The sequence below is a fragment of the Zootermopsis nevadensis genome, unplaced genomic scaffold (assembly GCF_977971745.1).
Source record: "Zootermopsis nevadensis isolate Lab colony 2312 unplaced genomic scaffold, Znev_1.0 Znev_ptg000026l, whole genome shotgun sequence".
In the NCBI taxonomy this organism is placed as follows: domain Eukaryota; kingdom Metazoa; phylum Arthropoda; class Insecta; order Blattodea; family Termopsidae; genus Zootermopsis; species Zootermopsis nevadensis.
In genome coordinates this window covers 1,344,822-1,371,221 of record NW_028259158.1, presented here as the reverse complement: position 1 = coordinate 1,371,221, position 26,400 = coordinate 1,344,822, and the positions used below count along the sequence as shown (strand labels likewise).

The 26,400-nt window shown below is 42.1% G+C and overlaps 1 protein-coding gene, 2 long non-coding RNA genes and 3 pseudogenes across 6 annotated transcripts in view; 2 read left to right on the top strand and 4 right to left on the bottom strand.

The window, feature by feature from the left end:
- Nucleotides 1-26,400, bottom strand: part of LOC147872556 (protein argonaute-3-like) — a 204,193-nt gene that overhangs the window by 132,980 nt on the left and 44,813 nt on the right. The window lies entirely within an intron of this gene.
- LOC147872562 (uncharacterized) lies at nucleotides 1,347-3,726 on the top strand. Its single transcript, XR_015537164.1, has 2 exons — nucleotides 1,347-1,850; nucleotides 2,248-3,726. It is a non-coding gene; the product is annotated as an uncharacterized LOC147872562 (long non-coding RNA).
- On the bottom strand, nucleotides 4,643-4,903 carry LOC147872561 (signal recognition particle RNA; annotated as a pseudogene).
- Nucleotides 10,350-10,610, bottom strand: LOC147872560 (signal recognition particle RNA; annotated as a pseudogene).
- On the top strand, nucleotides 12,572-16,869 carry LOC147872559 (uncharacterized). Its single transcript, XR_015537163.1, has 3 exons — nucleotides 12,572-13,370; nucleotides 14,853-15,092; nucleotides 15,491-16,869. It is a non-coding gene; the product is annotated as an uncharacterized LOC147872559 (long non-coding RNA).
- LOC147872558 (signal recognition particle RNA) lies at nucleotides 17,766-18,047 on the bottom strand (annotated as a pseudogene).

Genomic DNA, 26,400 nt, shown 5'->3' with positions numbered 1-26,400 from the left:
ACGTAATAAATAAATACCAAGCCAGTCGCATGATCACTGCTCTACAAGCAGCACATCGTCTCCGAACAGCGACAGAAAACTATTTAAGAAATGGAGAAAAGTGAGAGAAGACGTACTAACACCAACAAGGTAATCTGATACTGATAAGAATACTCATTCGAGTCAAACTGCTTACGAAAACTGACGCCTCTGTGTTTAAATTATATTTAGGCGATAAATACAATGAAAGGAAGGGGTTAAAAGACTTGAGTAAGACACAAAATTAACCACCTCTTTGGGGGGGGGGGTTAGTTTAGTTTTTTACTCAAGATTTTAACAAATTAATATACAAAAACCTCAGAATTTTAAATTTTAAAAAGAAATGCAAAACTTGCTTTACGTATAGATTACAGATATACATAAAGCTTAAAAAATTTCAGCAGAGATGAAAGCATCTACGGAATAGTAAGAGTGAGTGAAGAGGTAATCTTTCAATGCAGGCTTGAATACCTTTATATAATAACTTTGACTTTTAACTGTTGTAAGATTATTAAATAACTTGATACCTGTATGGTAGACTCCTTTTTGATATTTAGTAAGGTTAGGATTTGGCACATAGAGATCATGTTTCCATCTTGTATTTAAATTATGTACATCTGTATTTCTTTTAAATTTATCTAAGTTTTCCACCACACATGATAGACAGCAGAGTATAAATTCACTTGCAAGTGGAAGTATATTAAATTTACGAAATAATTTTCTACAAGATACCCTGCTTTTGACACCGGCCATTATTCTAATTAATTTATTTTGCATGTAAAAAGTTGTCAGTGGAACCATGGTTTCGGATAATTTGACGTAAATACGTCACACCTGCTTTACAATCGAGTAAAGTTTGATTAAGACATTGCTTATTTAAATTGAATTAGTTACGCTTAAGATGGGTCTGTGGTAGATGAATGTAATGTAATGTAATGTAAGGTAACTATGTAGGTAACCATTGTTTATTTGTTGATAAACAGATGACGTTTCCCAGGTAACATATCAATGAAGTTTGACGTTTCCCAGGTAACATATCAATGAAGTTTGACGTTTCCCAGGTAATATAACAATGAAGTTATGTTATCTAAGAAACTAATTGTTACGTGATCTCTTTACTCGGCATTGTTGTGTTACATTAGTGCCGTCAACAATCCGCTTTCGTTATTGCGGAAAGCGCTGGGCTGTGAATCGGCTGTAGAATAAGTGCGTCGTAGAATAGATAATTTTGTGCTGGTAAAAACGTTTTAGAATATCACAGGTACTTATCTTATGTAAGAATTATTACATTACATTACATTACATTATAGAGACGTATTTACGTCAGATTCTCCGGAACCGTGGTTCATCTGTCAACATTTCATATCTTATATTTCTGAATCTGTAGTATTACGGAATCTGAAAATCGTGTACAATGAACACAGAAAAATACAAACCCAAATTTTAGACCTTGAACACATTCGTATGTGTTTTGTATTGTTCACTGAGGTGAACTCTAGAAACTGTGATGGGTGTGTTATAGCTTCATTGCTTAATTTAATTAACAGTAATATAAAGTGATTTATATATTTTCAATTGTGTCTGTCTTTTAGATACCGGTGACAGAAGGTGACGTCTTCAAACAATGTCAACAGATATTTGTTTATACTCTGCATTGTTGTGTTGGTATAGAAACACAACAATGCCGAGTAAACAAATAACGTAATAAATAAACAAATACGAAGCCAGTCGCATGATCACTGCTCTACAAGCAGCACATCGTCTCCGAACAGCGACAGAAAACTATTTAAGAAATGGAGAAAAGTGAGAGAAGACGTACTGACACCAACAAGGTAATCTGATACTGATAATAATACTCATTCAAGTCATACTGCGCATTCAAGGGTTAAAACACTTGGATAAGACACAAAACTAACCACCCCTTTGGGGGGGGGGTTAGTTTAGTTTCTTACTCAATGGGGAACTTCATACTTATGATTCAATTTAACATTTTAGAGTGATTAATTCAAGGAGTATGAGATGGTTGAGACATGTACCGCACAAAATTTAACAGATTCAATTGACTTTAGGTAGGTGGATGATCTGAACACGACAATGAACCTTAAGAGTTCCATAATATAAAGCAATGATTTTGACGTAAATACGTCTACACGGAAGGGTCATTCGGCGAAAAAGTGTAACGGAGATGTGTAGGATCCGTATCCGTAACGTCGTGTTTGTTTATTTCAGTCGTAATCCAGGGCGAGCCTCAGGTACTGGGCGGGCGACAGGTGGCGGATAGTGATATGAGGGTTAGCTGCGAATAAGGGGCAGTCCCGGACCGAGGCGGCAAGACCGGAGAGCGTGGGAGTGTAGCTGGTGGCAGGCTACACCCATCAAATACCACATGAGCTCAGTGCCCCCACTGCCTTGTGGGTAGGGGAGGAATCCCCAAATGCTAAGGGAAGGAAAACCCTGACAGAAAACCAAAGGTAGAAGGGGCTGCATAGGGATAGAGAAACCAGTCCTTCTAAGGGAAAGAACCCGGAATAAAAACTTATGGAGGACGGTGGGGGGGTGCACATCGGACTACCAACCCAATTCTGGAAGAAGCTCACACACTGAAAGGGCCGTAGTGCTAGAGAAGAAGAGGTTGGAGCAGAAGCGCACATGTAATGAAGAAATTCGAAACTTTCATTTTGTTTGTATGTATTCTTCCTTTGTGTGTGTCTGCGTGCGCGCGCGAGCGTTTGGGTGTGTGTATGTGGCGTGGGGCGTGGGGCGTGTGGGGCCTGGTGTCCTGTCGTGTTGTATCGTGTGGTTTGGTGTGTTGTGTGGTGTGTTCTGCAGTCGTGTCGCGTCGTGTCGTGTCGTCGTGTGCTGTCGTGTCGTGTGGTGTACTGTGGTGTGGGCCGACACCACACGACACGAGACGACGCCACACGAGACGACGCCACACGACACGACGCCACACGACACGACGCCACACGAGAGGACGCCACACGAGACGACGCCACACGAGACGACGCCACACGAGACGACGCCACACGAGACGACGCCACACGAGACGACGCCACACGAGACGACGCCACACGAGACGACGCCACACGAGACGACGCCACACGAGACGACGCCACACGAGACGACACACCACGCGACACGTCAGCACACCACACGACACGACACTACACGACTGCACACCACACCACACCACACCACACCACACCACACGACAAGACACCACCCCCACACCACGCCCCAGACGCCCCACACGCCACACACACACCCAAGCGCGCGCGCACACGCACACACACACACAGAGGAGGAAGACGTACAAACCTAATGAAAGTTTCGATATTCATTACATGTCCTTCTTCTTCTTCTTTACCACTACGGCCCTTTCAGTGTGTCAGCTTCTTCCAGAATTGGGTTCTTAGCCCGATGTCCAACCCCCATAGTCCTCCAGAAGTTTTTATTCCGGGTTCTTTCCCTTAGAAGGATTGGTTTCTCTTTTCCTATGCAGCCCCTTCAACCCTTGGTTTTCTGTCAGGGTTTTCCTTCCCTGTTTTAAAGAAGTAATTGTTTTGTTTGTTTGTTTGTTCCGAAATGTAAATCGATCAATCGATAAGGAATATGAATGATATTTTATTATCTTAATTATAATAAATTTTAAATAAAATTATATTGTGATCAGACGGATTAAAATAAATAATTGATATAATTGTTTTATTTCCATTGTCATAAATATTGTACAGATTTCTTCCAATTTTGGGCTGTGGTCTCCAGAAACCAAGTTTTATTGCTGGAGAGTGGCCATGTTTGAAGAATATTCAGATTTCATATTTATTAGAATGTGGAACAGGAAATCTACCTTTTAGTTTTTAGTTTTCATTTTTATGTTTGATTAGTGGAGTTAGGCTTTGAAATTTTCTATTATGATATATATTTAAAAAATGCTTTTTCATAGGTTAAAAAGCATACATACAGATTATGTGAATTTAAAGTTAAATTTGATAAATTATGCATGGAAATAGTTAAATAAATGGAATGATTGTTAATTTATAAATAATGATAGTTCATCATATAAATTGGAGTATTAAAACATCAGTAGGTCTCACAAGTTCTCTGCAGAATATATTTGTTTTAATTTGGAATGAACATTCTTCTCCATAATTGCAAAATCTGTGAGGTGGCAATTCAGCCCTACTGGCTCTCGTGACTGGACCAAATTATCCCAGGCCGGGAGGTGGTACGGTTGTGGGATGGTAATAGCGGTTAAGCCAAAAAACTTAATAAATGAACCCCCGATTAAACAACAAGGGATATTTAATAAAAATATATATAAATTCAAAAGGAGAACAAACTCCCAAGGCTCAGGCTCCGGTAGGGGGTTACAACCCAAAAAATATCAGACCTATCTGTCTCCAAGCTCTCCCTCTTTGAGTCGTTCTCTGCCCGGCGGACACACACACACAGACTGTCTGCCCTGCTGTCTCATCTGGGTCTCGAAGCCGCCGACTCCAAAGAACTTCGAGAGAGCAGATAGGCTACTCGAGCCATGAGACATGGCTCATCCTCCCCCCCCCCAAAAAAAAAAGATCCCAGGGCCGGGGTTGTCGTAGTACAGGTGCCGGTAGCTCCGATCACAGGTGACTTCCGGTCTGCTCTAAAGCAGCTCCCAGTCTTCATGCGCGATCCCATTACAGCATCATACGGGTGAGTTTCCTCTCTGGCCCGATCCACCCCTCCTTAAACAACCTGGCCACCCCGGGCTCCCCCCAGGGTGCCCATATTGATACCGAGCTTAGCTGTGGGACACAGAACACCAGAACTCCCAACCTCAAGTCATTTCTCAACACTTAGCCTCTAAGTAGTTGGATTACAGGAGTTCGTCACCACTCCCAGCACGTCGGAGCCCCAGCCCTGGCTTTCAGCTTCGTTGTGGGCACCGAAAGTGCATACGCAGAGTCACGACCGAGTAGACACCCCACCCCCACCAAAAAAAAAAAAATGAAAGTGATAGTGGAACCACGGTTCCGGAGAATTTGACGTAAATACGTCTTTACGGAAAGGAAGTTTATATATTGGCTTTATTCTAAATATTCCCTTCATACATGCTGTAAAATTGAGATAAGTTTGATTAAGACTTTGCTTATTTAACCTGAATTAGTTACGCTTAAGATGGGTCTGTGGTAGCTGAAATATCTTTTTTTTATTTTTACTATAAAAATTTGTGATTTCGTCGTCATCAATCAACAATGTCAACAGATATTTGTTTATACTCTGCATTGTTGTGTTGGTATAGAAACACAACAATGCCGAGTAAACAAATAACGCTTCACAACAAAGAAATCAAAAAATATCAAGCCAGTCGCATTATCACTGCTCCAGAAGCAGCAGACCGCAATCTTGATTATCGACTGACAGTTGGCTTAAAACATCAGAAAAGCGAAAGAAGACGTCATCAAGTATTTGAAGTACCAACTCCAACAACTTCACAAGGTAAACTGATCCTCATTCGATATATTACGATTACGAAAACTATTATGATCGATTTTAAGACGAAGATTTGCAAGGGTGGGGATGGACGTAGAAAGTTGACTGAACAAGAACAGCGACGTAAAGACGTAGAATATCAGATTAGAGAACGCGCTCCGGAAGGAGCGCCCTGCTCTAGACTTCTACTATAAAAATTTGTGATTTTCGTTGCCTTCAGGAAATGACGTCTTCAAACAATGTCAACAGATATTTGTTTATACTCTGCATTGTTGTGTTGGTATAGAAACACAACAATGCCGAGTAAACAAATAACGCTTCACAACAAAGAAATCAAAAAATACCAAGCCAGTCGCATTATCACTGCTCTACAAGCAGCACATCGTCTCCGAACAGCGACAGAAAACTATTTAAGAAATGGAGAAAAGTGAGAGAAGGTAATCTGATACTGATAATAATACTCATTCAAGTCAAACTGCTTACGAAAACTGACGCCTCTGTGTTTAAATTATATTTAGGCGATAAATACAATGAAAGGAAGGGGTTAAAAGACTTGAGTAAGACACAAAAAAACCCTCCGAAGGGGGGGGGGGGGTTAGTTTAGTTTCTTACTCAAGATTTTAACAAATTAATATACAAAAACCTCAGAATTCTAAATTTTAAAAAGAAATGCAAAACTTGCTTTACGTATAGATTATAGCTATACATAAAGCTTAAAAATGTTCAGCAGAGATGAAAGCATCTACGGAATAGTAAGAGTGAGTGAAGAGGTAATATTTCAATGCAGGCTTATACCTTTATATAATAACTTAGACTTTTAACTGTTGGAAGATTATTAAACAACTTGATACCTGTATAGTAGACTCCTTTTTGATATTTAGTAAGGTTAGGATTTGGCACATAGAGATCACGTTTCCATCTTGTATTTAAATTATGTACATCTGTATTTCTTTTAAATTTATCTAAGTTTTCCACCACACATGATAGACAGCAGAGTATAAATTCACTTGCAAGTGGAAGTATATTAAATTTACGAAATAATTTTCTACAAGATACAATGCTTTTGACACCGGCCATTATTCTAATTAATTTGTTTTGCATGTAAAAAGTTGTCAGTGGAACCATGGTTCCGGATAATTTGACGTAAATACGTCACACTTGCTTTACAATCGAGTAAAGTTTGATTAAGACATTGCTTATTTAACTTGAATTAGTTACGCTTAAGATGGGTCTGTGGTAGATGAATGTAATGTAATGTAATGTAAGGTAACTATGTAGGTAACCATTGTTGTTTATTTGTTGATAAACAGATGACGTTTCCCAGGTAACATATCAATGAAGTTTGACGTTTTCCAGGTAACATATCAATGAAGTTTGACGTTTCCCAGGTAACATATCAATGAAGTTTGACGTTTCCCAGGTAACATAACAATGGTTATGTTACCTAAGAAACTAATTGCTACGTGATCTGTTTACTCGGCATTGTTGTGTTACATTACTGCCGTCAACAATCCGCTTTCGTTATTGCGGAAAGAACTGAGCTGTGAATCGGCTGTAGAATAAGTGCGTCGTAGAATAGATAATTTTGTGCTGGTAAAAACGTTTTAGAATATCACAGGTACTTATCTTATGTAAGAATTATTACATTACATTACATTATAGAGACGTATTTACGTCAGATTCTCCGGAACCGTAGTTCCTCTGTCAACATTTCATATCTTATATTTCTGAATCTGTAGTATTACAGAATCTGAAAAACGTGTACAATGAACACAGAAAAATACGACCTTGAACACATCCGTATGTGTTTTGTATTGTTCACTGAGGTGAACTCTAGAAACTGTGATGGGTGTGTTATAGCTTCATTGCTTAATTTAATTAACAGTAATATAAAAGTGATTTATATATTTTCAATTGTGTGTCTTTTATATCCCGGTGACAGAAGGTGACGTCTTCAAACAATGGCAACAGATATTTGTTTATACTCTGCATTGTTGTGTTGGTATAGAAACACAACAATGCCGAGTAAACAAATAACGTAATAAATAAACAAATACCAAGCCAGTCGCATGATCACTGCTCTACAAGCAGCACATCGTCTCCGAACAGCGACAGAAAACTATTTAAGAAATGAAGAAAAGTGAGAGAAGACGTACTAACACCAACAAGGTAATCTGATACTGATAAGAATACTCATTCAAGTCATACTGCGCATTCAAGGGTTAAAACACTTGGATAAGACACAAAACTAACCACCCCTTTGGGGGGGGGTTAGTTTAGTTTCTTACTCAATGGGGAACTTCATACTTATGATTGAATTTAACATTTTAGAGTGATTAATTCAAGGAGTATGAGATGGTTGAGACATGTAAAGCACAAAATTTAACAGATTCAATTGACTTTAGGTAGGTGGATGATCTGAACACGACAATGAACCTTAAGAGTTCCATAATATAAAGCAATGATTTTGACGTAAATACGTCTACACGGAAGGGTCATTCGGCGAAAAAGTGTAACGGAGATGTGTAGGATCCGTATCCGTAACGTCGTGTTTGTTTATTTCAGTCGTAATCCAGGGCGAGCCTCAGGTACTGGGCGGGCGACAGGTGGCGGATAGTGATATGAGGGTTAGCTGCGAATAAGGGGCAGTCCCGGACCGAGGCGGCAAGACCGGAGAGCGTGGGAGTGTAGCTGGTGGCAGGCTACACCCATCAAATACCACATGAGCTCAGTGCCCCCACTGCCTTGTGGGTAGGGGAGGAATCCCCAAAGGCTAAGGGAAGGAAAACCCTGACAGAAAACCAAGGGTAGAAGGGGCTGCATAGGGATAGAGAAACCAGTCCTTCTAAGGGAAAGAACCCGGAATAAAAACTTATGGAGGACGGTGGGGGGGTGCACATCGGACTACCAACCCAATTCTGGAAGAAGCTCACACACTGAAAGGGCCGTAGTGCTAGAGAAGAAGAGGTTGGAGCAGAAGCGCACATGTAATGAAGAAATTCGAAACTTTCATTTTGTTTGTATGTATTCTTCCTTTGTGTGTGTCTGCGTGCGCGCGCGAGCGTTTGGGTGTGTGTATGTGGCGTGGGGCGTGGGGCGTGTGGGGCCTGGTGTCCTGTCGTGTTGTATCGTGTGGTTTGGTGTGTTGTGTGGTGTGTTCTGCAGTCGTGTCGCGTCGTGTCGTGTCGTCGTGTGCTGTCGTGTCGTGTGGTGTACTGTGGTGTGGGCCGACACCACACGACACGAGACGACGCCACACGAGACTACGCCACACGACACGACGCCACACGACACGACGCCACACGAGAGGACGCCACACGAGACGACGCCACACGAGACGACGCCACACGAGACGACGCCACACGAGACGACACACCACGCGACACGTCAGCACACCACACGACACGACACTACACGACTGCACACCACACCACACCACACCACACGACAAGACACCACCCCCACACCACGCCCCAGACGCCCCACACGCCACACACACACCCAAGCGCGCGCGCACACGCACACACACACACAGAGGAGGAAGACGTACAAACCTAATGAAAGTTTCGATATTCATTACATGTCCTTCTTCTTCTTCTTTACCACTACGGCCCTTTCAGTGTGTCAGCTTCTTCCAGAATTGGGTTCTTAGCCCGATGTCCAACCCCCATAGTCCTCCAGAAGTTTTTATTCCGGGTTCTTTCCCTTAGAAGGATTGGTTTCTCTTTTCCTATGCAGCCCCTTCAACCCTTGGTTTTCTGTCAGGGTTTTCCTTCCCTGTTTTAAAGAAGTAATTGTTTTGTTTGTTTGTTTGTTCCGAAATGTAAATCGATCAATCGATAAGGAATATGAATGATATTTTATTATCTTAATTATAATAAATTTTAAATAAAATTATATTGTGATCAGACGGATTAAAATAAATAATTGATATAATTGTTTTATTTCCATTGTCATAAATATTGTACAGATTTCTTCCAATTTTGGGCTGTGGTCTCCAGAAACCAAGTTTTATTGCTGGAGAGTGGCCATGTTTGAAGAATATTCAGATTTCATATTTATTAGAATGTGGAACAGGAAATCTACCTTTTAGTTTTTAGTTTTCATTTTTATGTTTGATTAGTGGAGTTAGGCTTTGAAATTTTCTATTATGATATATATTTAAAAAATGCTTTTTCATAGGTTAAAAAGCATACATACAGATTATGTGAATTTAAAGTTAAATTTGATAAATTATGCATGGAAATAGTTAAATAAATGGAATGATTGTTAATTTATAAATAATGATAGTTCATCATATAAATTGGAGTATTAAAACATCAGTAGGTCTCACAAGTTCTCTGCAGAATATATTTGTTTTAATTTGGAATGAACATTCTTCTCCATAATTGCAAAATCTGTGAGGTGGCAATTCAGCCCTACTGGCTCTCGTGACTGGACCAAATTATCCCAGGCCGGGAGGTGGTACGGTTGTGGGATGGTAATAGCGGTTAAGCCAAAAAACTTAATAAATGAACCCCCGATTAAACAACAAGGGATATTTAATAAAAATATATATAAATTCAAAAGGAGAACAAACTCCCAAGGCTCAGGCTCCGGTAGGGGGTTACAACCCAAAAAATATCAGACCTATCTGTCTCCAAGCTGAGTCGTTCTCTGCCCGGCGGACACACACACACACAGACTGTCTGCCCTGCTGTCTCATCTGGGTCTCGAAGCCGCCGACTCCAAAGAACTTCGAGAGAGCAGATAGGCTACTCGAGCCATGAGACATGGCTCATCCTCCCCCCCCCAAAAAAAAAAAAAAAAATCCCAGGGCCGGGGTTGTCGTAGTACAGGTGCCGGTAGCTCCGATCACAGGTGACTTCCGGTCTGCTCTAAAGCAGCTCCCAGTCTTCATGCGCGATCCCATTACAGCATCATACGGGTGAGTTTCCTCTCTGGCCCGATCCACCCCTCCTTAAACAACCTGGCCACCCCGGGCTCCCCCCAGGGTGTCCATATTGATACCGAGCTTAGCTGTGGGACACAGAACACCAGAACTCCCAACCTCAAGTCATTTCTCAACACTTAGCCTCTAAGTAGTTGGATTACAGGAGTTCGTCACCACTCCCAGCACGTCGGAGCCCCAGCCCTGGCTTTCAGCTTCGTTGTGGACACCGAAAGTGCATACGCAGAGTCACGACCGAGTAGACACCCCCCCCCCACCAAAAAAAAAAAATGAAAGTGATAGTGGAACCACGGTTCCGGAGAATTTGACGTAAATACGTCTTTACGGAAAGGAAGTTTATATATTGGCTTTATTCTAAATATTCCCTTCATACATGCTGTACAATTGAGATAAGTTTGATTAAGACTTTGCTTATTTAACCTGAATTAGTTACGCTTAAGATGGGTCTGTGGTAGCTGAAATATCTTTTTTTTATTTTTACTATAAAAATTTGTGATTTCGTCGTCATCAATCAACAATGTCAACAGATATTTGTTTATACTCTGCATTGTTGTGTTGGTATAGAAACACAACAATGCCGAGTAAACAAATAACGCTTCACAACAAAGAAATCAAAAAATATCAAGCCAGTCGCATTATCACTGCTCCAGAAGCAGCAGACCGCAATCTTGATTATCGACTGACAGTTGGCTTAAAACATCAGAAAAGCGAAAGAAGACGTCATCAAGTATTTGAAGTACCAACTCCAACAACTTCACAAGGTAAACTGATCCTCATTCGATATATTACGATTACGAAAACTATTATGATCGATTTTAAGACGAAGATTTGCAAGGGTGGGGATGGACGTAGAAAGTTGACTGAACAAGAACAGCGACGTAAAGACGTAGAATATCAGATTAGAGAACGCGCTCCGGAAGGAGCGCCCTGCTCTAGTCTTCTACTATAAAAATTTGTGATTTTCGTTGCCTTCAGGAAATGACGTCTTCAAACAATGTCAACAGATATTTGTTTATACTCTGCATTGTTGTGTTGGTATAGAAACACAACAATGCCGAGTAAACAAATAACGCTTCACAACAAAGAAATCAAAAAATACCAAGCCAGTCGCATTATCACTGCTCTACAAGCAGCACATCGACTCCGAACAGCGACAGAAAACTATTTAAGAAATGGAGAAAAGTGAGAGAAGGTAATCTGATACTGATAATAATACTCATTCAAGTCAAACTGCTTACGAAAACTGACGCCTCTGTGTTTAAATTATATTTAGGCGATAAATACAATGAAAGGAAGGGGTTAAAAGACTTGAGTAAGACACAAAAAAAAACCCTCCGAAGGGGGGGGGGGTTAGTTTAGTTTCTTACTCAAGATTTTAACAAATTAATATATACAAAAACCTCAGAATTCTAAATTTTAAAAAGAAATGCAAAACTTGCTTTACGTATAGATTATAGCTATACATAAAGCTTAAAAATGTTCAGCAGAGATGAAAGCATCTACGGAATAGTAAGAGTGAGTGAAGAGGTAATATTTCAATGCAGGCTTATACCTTTATATAATAACTTAGACTTTTAACTGTTGGAAGATTATTAAACAACTTGATACCTGTATAGTAGACTCCTTTTTGATATTTAGTAAGGTTAGGATTTGGCACATAGAGATCACGTTTCCATCTTGTATTTAAATTATGTACATCTGTATTTCTTTTAAATTTATCTAAGTTTTCCACCACACATGATAGACAGCAGAGTATAAATTCACTTGCAAGTGGAAGTATATTAAATTTACGAAATAATTTTCTACAAGATACAATGCTTTTGACACCGGCCATTATTCTAATTAATTTGTTTTGCATGTAAAAAGTTGTCAGTGGAACCATGGTTCCGGATAATTTGACGTAAATACGTCACACTTGCTTTACAATCGAGTAAAGTTTGATTAAGACATTGCTTATTTAACTTGAATTAGTTACGCTTAAGATGGGTCTGTGGTAGATGAATGTAATGTAATGTAATGTAAGGTAACTATGTAGGTAACCATTGTTGTTTATTTGTTGATAAACAGATGACGTTTCCCAGGTAACATATCAATGAAGTTTGACGTTTTCCAGGTAACATATCAATGAAGTTTGACGTTTCCCAGGTAACATATCAATGAAGTTTGACGTTTCCCAGGTAACATAACAATGGTTATGTTACCTAAGAAACTAATTGCTACGTGATCTGTTTACTCGGCATTGTTGTGTTACATTACTGCCGTCAACAATCCGCTTTCGTTATTGCGGAAAGAACTGAGCTGTGAATCGGCTGTAGAATAAGTGCGTCGTAGAATAGATAATTTTGTGCTGGTAAAAACGTTTTAGAATATCACAGGTACTTATCTTATGTAAGAATTATTACATTACATTACATTATAGAGACGTATTTACGTCAGATCCTCCGGAACCGTAGTTCCTCTGTCAACATCTCATATCTTATATTTCTGAATCTATAGTATTACAGAATCTGAAAAACGTGTACAATGAACACAGAAAAATACGACCTTGAACACATCCGTATGTGTTTTGTATTGTTCACTGAGGTGAACTCTAGAAACTGTGATTGGTGTGTTATAGCTTCATTGCTTAATTTAATTAACAGTAATATAAAAGTGATTTATATATTTTCAATTGTGTGTCTTTTAGATCCCGGTGACAGAAGGTGACGTCTTCAAACAATGGCAACAGATATTTGTTTATACTCTGCATTGTTGTGTTGGTATAGAAACACAACAATGCCGAGTAAACAAATAACGTAATAAATAAACAAATACCAAGCCAGTCGCATGATCACTGCTCTACAAGCAGCACATCGTCTCCGAACAGCGACAGAAAACTATTTAAGAAATGAAGAAAAGTGAGAGAAGACGTACTAACACCAACAAGGTAATCTGATACTGATAAGAATACTCATTCAAGTCATTCTGCTTACGAAAACTGACGCCTCTGTGTTTAAATTATATTTAGGCGATAAATACAATGAAAGGAAGGGGTTAAAAGACTTGAGTAAGACACAAAATTAACCATCCCTTTGGGGGGGGGGGGGGTTAGTTTAGTTTTTTACTCAAGATTTTAACAAATTAATATACAAAAACCTCAGAATTTTAAATTTTAAAAAGAAATGCAAAACTTGCTTTACGTATAGATTATAGATATACATAAAGCTTAAAAAATTTCAGCAGAGATGAAAGCATCTACGGAATAGTAAGAGTGAGTGAAGAGGTAATATTTCAATGCAGGCTTGAATACCTTTATATAATAACTAAGACTTTTAACTGTTGGTGGAAGATTATTAAATAACTTGATACCTGTATGGTAGACTCCTTTTTGATATTTAGTAAGGTTAGGATTTGGCACATAGAGATCATGTTTCCATCTTGTATTTAAATTATGTACATCTGTATTTATTTTAAATTTATCTAAGTTTTCCACCACACATGATAGACAGCAGAGTATAAATTCACTTCCAAGTGGAAGTATATTAAATTTACGAAATAATTTTCTACAAGATACCCTGCTTTTGACACCGGCCATTATTCTAATTAATTTGTTTTGCATGTAAAAAGTTGTCAGTGGAACCATGGCTCCGAATAATTTGACGTAAATACGTCACACCTGCTTTACAATCGAGTAAAGTTTGATTAAGACATTGCTTATTTAAATTGAATTAGTTACGCTTAAGATGGGTCTGTGGTAGATGAATGTAATGTAATGTAATGTAAGGTAACTATGTAGGTAACCATTGTTTATTTGTTGATAAACAGATGACGTTTCCCAGGTAACATATCAATGAAGTTTGACGTTTCCCAGGTAACATATCAATGAAGTTTGACGTTTCCCAGGTAATATAACAATGAAGTTATGTTATCTAAGAAACTAATTGTTACGTGATCTCTTTACTCGGCATTGTTGTGTTACATTACTGCCGTCAACAATCCGCTTTCGTTATTGCGGAAAGCGCTGAGCTGTGAATCGGCTGTAGAATAAGTGCGTCGTAAAATAGATAATTTTGTGCTGGTAAAAACGTTTTAGAATATCACAGGTACTTATCTTATATAAGAATTATTACATTACATTACATTATAGAGACGTATTTACGTCAGATTCTCCGGAACCGTGGTTCATCTGTCAACATTTCATATCTTATATTTCTGAATCTGTAGTATTACGGAATCTGAAAATCGTGTACAATGAACACAGTTAAATACAAACCCAAATTTTAGACCTTGAACACATTCGTATGTGTTTTGTATTGTTCACTGAGGTGAACTCTAGAAACTGTGATGGGTGTGTTATAGCTTCATTGCTTAATTTAATTAACAGTAATATAAAGTGATTTATATATTTTCAATTGTGTCTGTCTTTTAGATACCGGTGACAGAAGGTGACGTCTTCAAACAATGTCAACAGATATTTGTTTATACTCTGCATTGTTGTGTTGGTATAGAAACACAACAATGCCGAGTAAACAAATAACGTAATAAATAAACAAATACGAAGCCAGTCGCATGATCACTGCTCTACAAGCAGCACATCGTCTCCGAACAGCGACAGAAAACTATTTAAGAAATGGAGAAAAGTGAGAGAAGACGTACTGACACCAACAAGGTAATCTGATACTGATAATAATACTCATTCAAGTCATACTGCGCATTCAAGGGTTAAAACACTTGGATAAGACACAAAACTAACCACCCCTTTGGGGGGGGGGGTTAGTTTAGTTTCTTACTCAATGGGGAACTTCATACTTATGATTCAATTTAACATTTTAGAGTGATTAATTCAAGGAGTATGAGATGGTTGAGACATGTACCGCACAAAATTTAACAGATTCAATTGACTTTAGGTAGGTGGATGATCTGAACACGACAATGAACCTTAAGAGTTCCATAATATAAAGCAATGATTTTGACGTAAATACGTCTACACGGAAGGGTCATTCGGCGAAAAAGTGTAACGGAGATGTGTAGGATCCGTATCCGTAACGTCGTGTTTGTTTATTTCAGTCGTAATCCAGGGCGAGCCTCAGGTACTGGGCGGGCGACAGGTGGCGGATAGTGATATGAGGGTTAGCTGCGAATAAGGGGCAGTCCCGGACCGAGGCGGCAAGACCGGAGAGCGTGGGAGTGTAGCTGGTGGCAGGCTACACCCATCAAATACCACATGAGCTCAGTGCCCCCACTGCCTTGTGGGTAGGGGAGGAATCCCCAAAGGCTAAGGGAAGGAAAACCCTGACAGAAAACCAAGGGTAGAAGGGGCTGCATAGGGATAGAGAAACCAGTCCTTCTAAGGGAAAGAACCCGGAATAAAAACTTATGGAGGACGGTGGGGGGGTGCACATCGGACTACCAACCCAATTCTGGAAGAAGCTCACACACTGAAAGGGCCGTAGTGCTAGAGAAGAAGAGGTTGGAGCAGAAGCGCACATGTAATGAAGAAATTCGAAACTTTCATTTTGTTTGTATGTATTCTTCCTTTGTGTGTGTCTGCGTGCGCGCGCGAGCGTTTGGGTGTGTGTATGTGGCGTGGGGCGTGGGGCGTGTGGGGCCTGGTGTCCTGTCGTGTTGTATCGTGTGGTTTGGTGTGTTGTGTGGTGTGTTCTGCAGTCGTGTCGCGTCGTGTCGTGTCGTCGTGTGCTGTCGTGTCGTGTGGTGTACTGTGGTGTGGGCCGACACCACACGACACGAGACGACGCCACACGAGACGACGCCACACGACACGACGCCACACGACACGACGCCACACGAGAGGACGCCACACGAGACGACGCCACACGAGACGACGCCACACGAGACGACGCCACACGAGACGACACACCACGCGACACGTCAGCACACCACACGACACGACACTACACGACTGCACACCACACCACACCACACCACACGACAAGACACCACCCCCACACCACGCCCCAGACGCCCCACACGCCACACACACACCCAAACGCTCGCGCGCGCACGCAGACACACACAAAGGAGGAAGACGTACAAACCTAATGAAAGTTTCGATATTCATTACATGTCCTTCTTCTTCTTCTTTACCACTACGGCCCTTTCAGTGTGTCAGCTTCTTCCAGAATTGGGTTCTTAGCCCGATGTCCAACTCCCATAGTCCTCCAGAAGTTTTTATTCCGGGTTCTTTCCCTTAGAAGGATTGGTTTCTCTATTCCTATGCAGCCCCTTCAACCCTTGGTTTTCTGTCAGGGTTTTCCTTCCCTGTTTTAAAGAAGTAATTGTTTTGTTTGTTTGTTTGTTCCGAAATGTAAATCGATCAATCGATAAGGAATATGAATGATATTTTATTATCTTAATTATAATAAATTTTAAATAAAATTATATTGTGATCAGACGGATTAAAATAAATAATTGATATAATTGTTTTATTTCCATTGTCATAAATATTGTACAGATTTCTTCCAATTTTCGGCTGTGGTCTCCAGAAACCAAGTTTTATTGCTGGAGAGTGGCCATGTTTGAAGAATATTCAGATTTCATATTTGTTAGAATGTGGAACAGGAAATCTACCTTTTAGTTTTTAGTTTTCATTTTTATGTTTGATTAGTGGAGTTAGGCTTTGAAATTTTCTATTATGATATATATTTAAAAAATGCTTTTTCATAGGTTAAAAAGCATACATAGAGATTATGTGAATTTAAAGTTAAATTTGATAAATTATGCATGGAAATAGTTAAATAAATGGAATGATTGTTAATTTATAAATAATGATAGTTCATCATATAAATTGGAGTATTAAAACATCAGTAGGTCTCACAAGTTCTCTGCAGAATATATTTGTTTTAATTTGGAATGAACATTCTTCTCCATAATTGCAAAATCTGTGAGGTGGCAATTCAGCCCTACTGGCTCTCGTGACTGGACCAAATTATCCCAGGCCGGGAGGTGGTACGGTTGTGGGATGGTAATAGCGGTTAAGCCAACAAACTTAATAAATGAACCCCCGATTAAACAACAAGGGATATTTAATAAAAATATATATAAATTCAAAAGGAGAACAAACTCCCAAGGCTCAGGCTCCGGTAGGGGGTTACAACCCAAAAAATATCAGACCTATCTGTCTCCAAGCTCTCCCTCTTTGAGTCGTTCTCTGCCCGGCGGACACACACACACAGACTGTCTGCCCTGCTGTCTCATCTGGGTCTCGAAGCCGCCGACTCCAAAGAACTTCGAGAGAGCAGATAGGCTACTCGAGCCATGAGACATGGCTCATCCTCCCCCCCCCCCAAAAAAAAAAAGATCCCAGGGCCGGGGTTGTCGTAGTACAGGTGCCGGTAACTCCGATCACAGGTGACTTCCGGTCTGCTCTAAAGCAGCTCCCAGTCTTCATGCGCGATCCCATTACAGCATCATACGGGTAAGTTTCCTCTCTGGCCCGATCCACCCCTCCTTAAACAACCTGGCCACCCCGGGCTCCCCCAGGGTGTCCATATTGATACCGAGCTTAGCTGTGGGACACAAAACACCAGAACTCCCAACCTCAAGTCATTTCTCAACACTTAGCCTCTAAGTAGTTGGATTACAGGAGTTCGTCACCACTCCCAGCACGTCGGAGCCCCAGCCCTGGCTTTCAGCTTCGTTGTGGGCACCGAAAGTGCATACGCAGAGTCACGACCGAGTAGACACCCCCCCCCCCAAAAAAAAGAAAAAGAAAAAAAAAGAAAGTGATAGTGGAACCACGGTTCCGGAGAATTTGACGTAAATACGTCTTTACGGAAAGGAAGTTTATATACTGGCTTTCTGCTAAATATTTCCTTCATACATGCTTTACAATTGAGATAAGTTTGATTAAGACTTTGCTTATTTAACCTGAATTAGTTACGCTTAAGATGGGTCTGTGGTAGCTGAAATATCTTTTTTTTATTTTACTATAAAAATTTGTGATTTCGTCGTCGTCAATAAATTACGTCATCAATCAACAATGTCAACAGATATTTGTTTATACTCTGCATTGTTGTGTTGGTATAGAAACACAACAATGCCGAGTAAACAAATAACGCTTCACAACAAAGAAATCAAAAAATATCAAGCCAGTCGCATGATCACTGCTCCAGAAGCAGCAGACCGCATTCTTGATTATCGACTGACAGTTGGCTTAAAACATCAGAAAAGCGAAAGAAGACGTCATCAAGTATTTGAAGTACCGACTCCAACAACTTCAACAAAGTAAACTGATACTCATTCGATATATTACGATTACGAAAACTATTATGATCGATTTTAAGACGAAGATTTGCAAGGGTGGAGAGAGACGTGGAAGGTTGACTGAACAAGAACATCGACGTAAAGACGTAGAATATCAGATTAGAGAACGCGCTCCGAAAGGAACGCCCTGCTCTAGTCTTACTATAAATATACCACCATCAGCGTACGTGATCTCGGATCTAAATGGGAAATTGGAAGGTGTTTTTAACAAGCAATCACTGAAACCAAACTTGCAGGCTGACTGATGACACGACATTGCCATTTCCTGATTTGGCTGATCATATGACGAGAATACAAAACGTCAAACTTATTTGCAACGAGAATACGTAATTTAATTGACAGTGCGTCGTTAGAAAGCCATCTGTTGCCAATAAAAAATTTATAACCTTCCATTATTGCGTCCGAGACCTACACATTCATCCGAAACATGCCTTGCACCTTTAATTGGTTTGTAATTTGTATGCGCGCGCATGCGTGGCTGTGAGTTGGTGGCGCATGCGCGTGAGAGTGGATGACGGCTCAGTTCAACATTTGTTGTAATGTTACGATCATCAACTACGAAGACCGTTCTTTGTCTTTCCTATCAACAATTCTGATTTTAATAGGAAGGCAGGAGACGCAAATGCTTCGTGTATTTCACGCATAAGTGGCCTGAGGAACGCAGGAGGAGGGCAGGCACGACAGCCAACGTGTGAAAATGAAAACGCAAATCAAGTGTTACCAACGTAGTTCAGTGAAACTCACCAAGTGCAATGTGTCAACCAAAGGCCGATTGCGAATTGAATCTGAGATGTTTTAACCAATATTTGTGTCTGTACGTAACTACGATAATCGACGAACTTAATTACCTCCGTCGCCGTGGCCAATTCGGCCGTTGCACGTCCTCAGGACAGAGAACGTGCAAACCGACTTAGCTACACTATAATTACTGTTCTGTACATGAATTTTAAGGGAGGCGACAAGAGAGTTTGCCTTGCCCACTAATTAGTCACAGTCCAAGAAAACAATAATTAATAACACGAGTAACGATAAAGCAAACGATGATTAGTTAACCCAGGAAAGTAATTAGGGCACATAAATCAAATTAATTAAACTCAAGTAAAACTCAAAATACAACCAGACACGTTCCGGCCAATTAGTTGAATGCAGTGGCCAGACGTTACTCGCAGAAGATAAGAATTACGAACATCTGGGCGACAAGGTGTCTTTTTACATCTCGTCTCCACAAGAACTGGCGGGCTCTTAACCCTTTTTTATGCACATTGCCCGAATGGTACGATTCTGACAGGCGTCATCGTGGTTTACGCTAGGCACTACACCTTATATGGCCACGCGAGCTCATCCGAGATGAACCTTGGTATTTCCTGTCGCAATAAAAATGACGACGCGTGGCTACGGCGGTAACCCAATGCGTCCTTCCGGTGGCAAATACCGGGGGGCTGTGTAAAATACGACACCCACCTAACTAATTAGTAATTAGATGGCTTACGGAACCCAAGGTTCATCACCGAACTAACCAAAGCCCTCCACCGGACCCTGTCTCCTTCAACTCCTATCTCCCATAGATCCCGCCTGAGATTATCCTCCCATCTACGTCTAGGTCTCCCCAGAGGTCTCTTCCCCTCAGGCTTCCCAAATAGTGGACCCAACCAACCAGATGGCTTACGGAACCCGAAAGTTCATCACCGAACGAACCAAAGCCCTCCACCGGACCCTGTCCTGGGCCAACAAAATCCAGTTTCCTTCGACTCCTATCTCCCATAGATCCCGCCTGAGATTATCCTCCTATCTACGTCTAGGTCTCCCCAGGGGTCTCTTCCCCTCAGGCTTCCCAAATAGTGGACCCAACCAACCAGATGGCTTACCGAACCCGAAAGTTCATCACCGAACGAACCAAAGCCCTCCACCGGACCCTGTCCTGGGCCAACAAAATCCAGTTTCCTTCAACTCCTATCTCCCATAGATCCCGCCTGAGATTATCCTCCTATCTACGTCTAGGTCTCCCCAGGGGTCTCTTCCCCTCAGGCTTCCCAAATAGTGGACCCAACCAACCAGATGGCTTACGGAACCCGAAAGTTCATCACCGAACGAACCAAAGCCCTCCACCGGACCCTGTCCTGGGCCAACAAAATCCAGTTTCCTTCAACTCCTATCTCCCATAGATCCCGCCTGAGATTATCCTCCTATCTACGTCTAGGTCTCCCCAGGGGTCTCTTCCCCTCAGGCTTCCCAAATAGTGGACCCAACCAACCAGATGGCTTACCGAACCCGAAAGTTCATCACCGAACGAACCAAAGCCCTCCACCGGACCCTGTCCTGGGCCAACAAAATCCAGTTTCCTTCAACTCCTATCTCCCATAGATCCCGCCTGAGATTATCCTCCTATCTACGTCTAGGTCTCCCCAGGGGTCTCTTCCCCTCAGGCTTCCCAAATAGTGGACCCAACCAACCAGATGGCTTACGGAACCCGAAAGTTCATCACCGAACGAACCAAAGCCCTCCACCGGACCCTGTCCTGGGCCAACAAAATCCAGTTTCCTTCAACTCCTATCTCCCATAGATCCCGCCTGAGATTATCCTCCTATCTACGTCTAGGTCTCCCCAGAGGTCTCTTCCCCTCAGGCTTCCCAAATAGTGGACCCAACCAACCAGATGGCTTACGGAACCCGAAAGTTCATCACCGAACGAACCAAAGCCCTCCACCGGACCCTGTCCTGGGCCAACAAAATCCAGTCTCCTTCAACTCCTATCTCCCATAGATCCCGCCTGAGATTATCCTCCCATCTACGTCTAGGTCTCCCCAGTGATCTCTTCTCCTCAGGCTTCCCAACCAGTACCCGGTGCACACCTCTTGTCCCATCCATGCGCGCTAAATGCCCAGCCCATCTCATTCTTCTCGACTTAATCACCCTGACAATATTGAGGGAGGAGTACAGATTTTTAAGCTCGTCATTATGCAGTTTTCTCCACGCCCCATCGTCTTCCCTCCTAGGCCCAAAATCCTCCTCAACACCCGATTCTCAAACACCTGTAATCTGTGTTCCTCCCTCAGAGTGAGAGACCATGTTTCGCACCCATACAAAACAACAGGCAGAATTATTGACCTGACCTAACCTGCGGATTCGAAATAAAATGCAACTGTAGTGCCTGAGGCCCATGATCGTCAAAGGAGGGGGCGTGGCTGGTTCTACTTCACGGCTCATGCACCGATGGCGCCCAACCCAGATCAAGATCAACAAAACTCGCGCCAGTCGCTTACACTTACCGAGAACACGAGAGGAGCTGGGAAGCTTTTAGTTGTGACTGTACTTCTTCTTGGTGGGTAATTTCTCTCAGAATACGGGAAGATTTGATAATTAATGTGAGCATTATGTCGCTGGTTCATCAGCTTTCTGAACCGTCACCATCCACGAATCCCTTGATTTCAGACTGAAGCTTGCAAAGTCTTTCAAGTACCTCATATTTCCACAGGAAAGTGGAAGGCTATGATTCAGTTAGGAGAGAAGCATTCTCAAATATTCTCATTGAGTTTGGCAGAGCCATGAAGTGATTCAGGTTCATTAAAATGTGTTTAAATGAACCCCATAGAAAAGTCCGTACGGGTAAACATGTCTGACAGTTTCCTATTCAAGACGCTCTAAAAGAAGGCGATGCTTTATCTCCATTGCTTTTTAACCTTGAGTCAGAACATGCAATTAGCAATGTCCAAGTGAACCAGGCGAGACCAAAATTCAATGGGTCTGCGCTGATGACGTAAATCTGCTGGGAGTGCCTGAATAAAACACAGAAGCTCTAATTGACGCTGGTAAAGAGGGGCGAGGGGGTGTAGAAGTGGACGCCGCGGAAGGTAATAATTTTGCTTCTTAATTTGTGTTACGTCGAGTAAAAAGTGGACGTGGTCGTGACACTTGCACAGAAACATCGGAATATCGACTCTACGGACCAAGAACCTAGCTGAGTGCGATCCATGTGGGAGGAGGAGTGCTAACCACTGCACCTTGAGATTTCTTTGCAGCGCGGCGTTCAGGATGTCGCAGTCTTAATAAGGACGACGCTGTGTGTCCCTGAAAACTGAAGGAGCATTAATTACCTCGTTCCTTTCAAAGTTAATGACTGCCTCTCCCGTCTATTATGGAGTCAGTCGCTACTGCAGGACAGTAAAATGGCTTCTCATTCGACATCGACTGCAAGAACGCGGCAGTGACACTAATAGAAATTCGAAGAAGTCAACCATCACGCGAGAAAAGGAGCGAAAACACGATATTTTCTTAAAGACGTTTTTCGTATTCGAATTGTAAAGACGTGCGTTTCTCCAAAGTAAATCGCATTCTGACGGAGCGAAAACACTTTTGTGCGCTGTATTTATCAAAATATTTGGAGCATCGTATTTTTAGGTTATGCAACAAATAATATCAAAAGGTTTTTTCGAAATTTGTTCACCTGGAGTTTCGAAAGTCATTCGGTAGAGAGGAAGTCAGAGCTGGTTTACTGTTGAAAGAGAACCGCATTTAAACGGCGCTGGATCGACTGACGACGTCTCCCCAACACACTTCCCTCTTCGGTGCCTCAACTTCCCGTCAGGCGCCACAGGAAGTTGAGTAAGACTCCAGACACGGAACGGATCAAATAAGATGGATTTCCGAAGAGCACGTACACATGTCAACGGAGCCATTTGCGATGTTGGTAAGGCAGATGTTAGCAGTTATCGACCGCTTGTCACTCAGCTCGTCATCAGAGAACTTCTCGAAGCTCGATTCTTTCACAGGCCACTGCAACATTTCACCCCGGGGAGTTCGGACCAGCGTCATTTAAATTCACGCATAATTCGCGTAACGACGCTGAGTTTGACCTCGGGAATTGAAAACGGCCAGACATGGGAACAAGTCCTAATCGTGTAACAGACTTCGCGTTTCGCCAACTGCGGAAGAAGCCGTTTCCGAGGAAGCAGCGGGACGCGGTCAGCACGCCGCACAAAATTATATTGAATCAGCGCAAAAACGCCCACCGGAGATGTCGGAAGTTTCGCAGAAATTCTATCAATAACCAGAGAAATAAACTGTCATAAAGAAACTCCCCGACGCTTGCACAAGCGATGAACGGTGATTCACTGTGGAGATGTTAACCGCGTGTTCTTCGCCAATATTTACGTTCATCTTCACCATAATATAACTAACTCCCGCAGGTCCAACGCCGACAACACCAAAGCCCGCGATCAGACACGATCCTGAGCCAACTCCGTCCATTTGCCATCCTCACGGCCGACTCCCTAAGATTCATCTTGATTTTATCCTTCCATCTTCTTCTTGGACTGCCCAGTGGTCATTTTCCAGAAGAATTCCCTACCACCCCTTAGCCTCTCCCCATGCGTGCTATATGTCCAGCCCATCGGAGCTTTGTTACATTTAACTATCCTCACTGTGCTATGTTTACAATTCGTTATGTTAATATTCTAAATTCCCTATTTATGTCATCTCTCTCAGGTCCAAATATCCTCCTGAGCGCCTTTATTTTCAAACAAATGTAATCTACGTTCTTCCTTGAAAGTAAGAGACCGTGTTTCACAACCATACCAGACAACAGGCAAAATTATTGCGTTATATATCCTGATCTTTGGCGTTTTTGATAGAAAACGAGATAACAGTTTTTGACGCGTTCCATACACAAATAATCCGGTTGCCTCAGACGTCACTTAAGACGTCGAATCCTCCGGCACGGCTCCGGGCACTTTCACGACGATCATCAATGTCACGTGTCCCGCTGAACAATTTCCCCGTCGCCCTGATGACGGAGTCATCGAGGACCTACGAAATGTCGGTAAACTTCTACGAGACAGCCATCTTGCGGCTAAATCCAACTTTCCGATCTGTCAAGGCATAAATGAACTAACATCAGGTTTCCGAACAAATCCGCCACAGAAATTCCTTTGTGACGGAATGCACTCTTCCGGTCTCTGATGTTACTCGCCGACACGGAGGAAAACTGTTCGCTTTCCGATACACGTGAACGGAATCGAAAAAGTTTAACGAATTTCCGTAACTTCGTAAATAAAAGGTGAGACAGCAAAGCAAAAATGCCTGCAAGACCGGCACAAGCGACGGCCTCACATCGATCAATCTTCGGGTTCTCCCGAACACCGATCGATCTGCTCTGCCTCGACGTTTCTTTGTCACGCCCCACTTCTGAAGCGTCTTTCCGCCCCGTAGCTTTACCTCATGCCGTGTGCTTCCTCAGGCGCACAAAAACTCCAAACGCGTAACAGCATTATAACTTCTAGAACAGGATCCACCGACCATGGCCGCTGACCTTACAGGGAGAGCCCTCTCAATGAAGGAAGGAAGGAGTTTCCGTCGGTCAGTGCAGAAGCCCGATAATTGCTGTCTTGTGACTGCGCTGGGTTGACAACACGCCACCTGCTCGTTCCAAAACATTACGCAGTCAGAGCCGAGAAATTGTCACAGTAAAAATTCTGCCCCTTGGTTGAAAACATTGCTAATACCAAATTTAAAACCAAACTCCGTTCTGGCCATTGACATCGCCTCGTATCACAACACTCAGACAGACAAACCACCGACGTCTCACTCAAAGACGGACGAAATTGAAGCCTGGCTATTGAAAATCTTCGTCGTATTTTGTGACAACTGTACGATTTAATCAAATTAATTAAGCCAAAGAACGAACAATATGTGATTGGTCAGATTTTAGCAGACAAAGAACGTCCTGTGCTGAGACTTCCCGATTTAAACCCCACTGAACTTATTTCGGCAAATGTAAGACAATGGGTTGCAAGCAAGAACACGACATTTAAAATTAAGGACGTCGAGCGTCTGTGTCGCCAGAGAGTCGAAGAAATTGGGCAAGAGGAATGGGAGAATGTATGTCGGCATGTGGAAAGACTAGAACAGATTTATTATGAGCAAGAAGGCGTAATCGAAGATAATGGAGTGGACAACCGCAGCGGTAGTTGATGAATCGAGTGATATGTGAGGAGTGGAAGAATTGGAAGAGGACAGAAGATAAAATTATCTAATACTCTCCGCGGTGTTAATTTTCTAGTGATGTGTAGTTTAATGAAATCGACTTTCCCGTGCTACATAACGTGGTGATATTTTATTTGGAGTGCACTGTACGCGACCTGCTCCCATCAATTCCGTCAAACGTCTGGTAACTGACTCGCTCCGAGGTTCCAATTCACAAAGTTCAACGGTCAAAGACGCTGGAACGCAAAACGATTAAATGCGTGAAGGTTAAGACGCTTAGGTTCGAGGCTTTCACGGCGGTGACTCTGAAGATGACGCCGTGCAGTCTCGTAGAATTTTACCGACGTTTCGGACGTCCTTGCTGCCTCCGTCATCAGGGCCGTCGTCTTTTAGTGTGCTCCTAGCAACAATTCTGATGTGAACTAAAGGACCTTCAAGCTCCACCGAGCAGAGTCCTTCCTCAAGACGCAACTGTCCCTCCGGGATTCACGAAACCCGGATTTATGATCCACTTAATATGACATCCATCATCAGCTCCGAGGTCCTCCACGTGGCTTCTTCCACTCGCGTTCCCCAAACAAAATTTTGTACTCGTCACCTCCCCAATCCCTGCTTCTTTATTTGTTGCCCGCGGAGACATTTGAAATAATAAAACGTCTTTTAACCAGCTGATTTTCGTAATGGTGAGGTGTAGTGTTTTCTTCGCGGTACGGTCTG